We start from the raw sequence: 4,308 nt of genomic DNA, 5'->3' as shown, positions 1-4,308 counted from the left end.
CCCCCCCCTTCCTCTCTGAGGGCTCTCCCACGGGTCAACGGTATGTTTCCAGGTGATCCGATCCTGCTGTCAGCCTTCTGCATGTGTTCTGGAAGCTTGTGCGTCTTGGAAAGGAGGCACTAGGTGTTTGGTAACAGTGCTTTGCCAGATGAGTAAGGCAAGAAATGTCTCGAACTCATTCTTAAAGTTATTTGTGCATAGTGAGAGGGGACATCTGACCTACATATTACAATTATGGCATTCATAGTCTGTGAACTGATTCCCTTACTAGCATGAGAGTTGCACACACTTTAGCCAATATAAATGGCGTATTTAATTTGGCGTGAAGTAGCGGTTGACTGATATGTACTGATTAATATGTAAATAATTCAAATTAGACAATTACGGCAGCATATATTGTACAGCTGTATATATATATTTATTAGTGCTGGGCAACGATTAAAAATTTTAATCGTGATTAATCGCACTATGCACAACATTCTATATGAACAAAAGTGCAATAACATTTGGTTTGCAAACACTTTAAACAAATAAGGTGCTTTTTTACAGCAGTATTCATTTTACATAGTAGCAGTTAAAATATTTATTGTAAATCTCAACTTATAACAATGTAATCAAATTAAATATAAAATCAAAGCTATTTGCCACTGCCAGGGCATTAACGTTTTTATAGGCAAGGCAAGGCAAGGCAAGTTTATTTATATAGCACATCTCATACTAGACTTGTGCTTGCAACATGAAAATTTGATACCGGCATATCCCTATTTCATACACAATGGTAATTCAAAGTGCTTTACATAAAAGGAAGTAAAATAATCATAAAAAAATCACAACAATAAAACAGGGAACTTTAAAAACTTTTAAAATGATTTAGAAATTAATTTAAAATGAATCGGGCGCGGCACGCATGTAGTGTCGGAGCATTAAACTTCTGATACGTGCAGCATGATTGCGTGAACATTTCTGAGCGGCAAAAGTGATCGATCTGTAAAGCAATATATTGTGAGAGGGCCGTATGTTACCGCGTCCCAGACGACTCAAAATAATAAACCACAAAGTTAACAAAATGATGCACTCCACTGGGCTGAACGAGAGCACTTCTCTGCTGTCTTCACGTGCGGAAACTTCCTATTTCCCACTTATGAAGTCGTGAGCACTTCATGTGGACGCTGCTGCAGTCTTAAGCTGCGTTCACACTAGCAGCAACTTTGTCGACTGCATGTCGCCAGGGGCTGGCGATGAGGTTGCTAGTGGGCGTTCTCACTACTGGTTGCCTTTACAGCGAATCAGGTTTCTTGCCGCTAAATACAAACATTTTGGAGTGGGATCCCAAATGAATGGGATCGTGTCGCTTTGTCGCTTGTAGTGTGAACGGGGCTTTAGGCCCACCCCAAATGCTCTCATTTGTTAAGACGCGTGATGACACCCATCCCAAGCCAGTACTGATCAACATTCCACCCCTCCTGTGACCCATGGTTTGTCTGCATGTGTATTCAGAGCCAGTGAGCAATGGACTTTCATAATATAAAAAAACTGCGTTAATGCACGATAAAATAATTGATAAATAAACACACACTCCCCTTCAAAAGTATTTGAAGCGTATCCCCTGGGGCATTTAACATTCTTCTGCGTACCTCCTCTCTTCCACTATGACCGCAGTCACACCTTTTCTATTAAAGGACAATATTTGCCCCCTTAAATTGATTTACAGGTGCATTTTTTACCTTTATAGAGGCAAATATTTTCTATTCTTATTAATTGTATGTCATGTTTTATGTCATATTCTTAACATTCCATTAAGTGTATAATTAACATAATAAAGCAATAAATGATGGCAAATCGAAGTGATACTTGTAGATTTAAAAATAAAACCGCCAATAGGTGGCGTCAAGTCGCATTCATTCATTCATTAACGAATCAAAATGCTGTAGTTATGAATGGGTTATTAATAATCACTGACTCTCCAAATTGTTCAAAGCCGCAGATTCGTTCACTAATGAAACACCGCTGTATGTTGCTTTGAGACGCACACCAGATGTTACGGATTTCGTTGAAACTATTATTTCGTTGCAAAATAGAACAAACATGACAATATTCTGTTTAAAATGTAGGCTACATTTAAAATGTAAAATGTTCACTTAATATTACCTTTTTTTGTTGAACTGTTGTAAAAATTAATGGCACATTTGCCATCGTTTGGATATTCAGGGACATTTGCATTCTTGCTCGTATCTTAAACATGAAAACAATAACAATCACAGAGTGTGTCTGTATCGAAGAGAGTTTAAATTGATCTCAGTCCGTGTCAATATTTGCTCTTTATGCTATTAAGTGAAGGTCTACTTTAAAGATACATTGAACAGCAGCGCGATTTGCTAAAGCAGCATATTAGGCGGGCATCCTATCACATGCACACTGCTTGTGTGGCTGCAATAAGTTTTGACCGCAAAAGATGAGGTAAGCTGATTGGATATCATGCATTTTACCGTTTACGGCACTCCCATTTTCTGGTTTTTACATTAGAAGCAGCATTTTGCTTGTCGGAAATGCATATGATGGGGTTTAATGTTACATTTTAATGAAAACATGTTCGGTTTTAATGTTACTTTAAGTTGGGGTAGAATTAAATGAATGCCAAAACTCAGAATTTTGTTCGCGTACCCCCCTCCGTCATCTCATGTACCCCCAGGGGTTACCCCAGTTTGAGAACCACTGCTATAGAGTATGCATTTTACCTGCTAAAGAAGAGACCGAAGGGAGTAACCCCCCAAAACTGAAAGAGGCTGCGGTGAAAGCCTGGAAAAGTATGGGATTACATCTCTGCCACAATTTTGCGTGAACTGAATGCCCATGAGAAATATTCAAAACTAATACAATACCTGCTTAATAATTATGCACACCTGAATGTAAGGCGTTTTTCACTTCCAGCCGTCATAAACAATAATATATAGATTATAAGTGATTAAATACAAGAATAATAGTAGTTATTAAGATTGATGTTGTTTGGAATTGGTAAAATGTGCTTGGAAAAAAATATAATCAGAATATCAGCTTTCATAATAATTATGCATGCACTGTATTTTTCCTCTTCTGCTGTCGTGGTAATGTAAGAAATGTTGTGAATGGTTGTCAAGGCAGCCAATCAGAATTAAGCAGCCTCGTCTCTGATTGGCTGGAATTATGGCATATTGTAACGCTGGGTTGTGTTGAGTAAGCGAGCCGTTGGCATTGAGAGAGCACTGAGGGCGGGCATCAATGGAGCAAGCTAGTGAAACGTTGCATGCGCAAAAGAGAAGGTCTGCACACATCCAAAAACTTATATATATATATTCTAATTGAAATGTTATTTATTCCTGTGATGAATTTTCAGCAGCCATTACTCTAGTTACATGATTGTTCAGAAATCTAATATGTTGATTTGCTGCTCAAATTTGAATTACATGTTGTTCTGTCCATCACAACCTTATTTTCATTTGTGTTCTCGTCTGGAGAAAAATGGCATCTACTCAGACTAAGGTCCATTAGAAAGTTTATTCTGTTTGACAACATCTTGTTTAAGTTTTAAGCTGCACACATCCAAAAACTTATTTTAAATGCAAAATTGATTTTCGTGCACTCGGAATACTTTTTTCTTTGCTAAACGAACATTTTCTCCACAAAACTAAGATCGCGCGCGTGTAAAATGCACTTTTGTGCGCTCAAAATATGATCTTTCGTGTGCAGAATTGTGGCAGAGATCTAAGCCTATAGAAAAGCATCACAAAAGAAGAATGCAAAAGTTTGGTGATGTCAGTGGGTCACAGGCTTGATGCAGTTATTGCAAGCAAAGGATTTCAAAAAAAAAAAAAAAAAAAAAGAGACCGAAGGGAGTAACCCCCCACAAAACTGAAAGAAGCTGCGGTGAAAGCCTGGAAAAGCATCACAAAAGAAGAATGCAAAAGTTTGGTGATGTCAATGGGTCACAGGCTTGATGCAGTCATTGCAAGCAAAGGATTTGCAACTAAATATGAAGTCTTATTCCCTTTAATCTAGTTTAAGTCAATCTGTTCCAATACTTTTGGTCACATGAGCAATGGGTGGGTTCAAACAAAAGGTGCAATCTTCTAAGTTGTGTATCAGATCCAGATGAAATATTTGTCCCATAATTGTCTCATATTCATCTTTTGATGTCAAACCCAAATGTTTTCAGTCTACAGCAAAAATAAAGGAATTGGCCTCACTGTTCCAATACTTTTGGAGGGGAGTGTATATATATATATATATATATATATATATGTGTGTGTGTGTGTGTGTGTGTGTGTGTATGTT

The 4,308-nt window shown here is 37.7% G+C and overlaps 1 protein-coding gene across 4 annotated transcripts in view; it reads left to right on the top strand.

The window, feature by feature from the left end:
* The window catches only part of LOC107666816 (sodium bicarbonate cotransporter 3-like), a 61,298-nt gene that overhangs the window by 26,223 nt on the left and 30,767 nt on the right, over positions 1 to 4,308 (top strand). The window lies entirely within an intron of this gene.

Source organism: Sinocyclocheilus anshuiensis, unplaced genomic scaffold, assembly GCF_001515605.1.
Source record: "Sinocyclocheilus anshuiensis isolate Anshui unplaced genomic scaffold, SAMN03320099.WGS_v1.1 scaffold267, whole genome shotgun sequence".
NCBI classification, from domain to species: Eukaryota; Metazoa; Chordata; class Actinopteri; order Cypriniformes; family Cyprinidae; genus Sinocyclocheilus; species Sinocyclocheilus anshuiensis.
The sequence above is the reverse complement of the archived record's forward strand: the minus strand, read 5'-3'. Positions and strand labels throughout refer to the sequence as shown.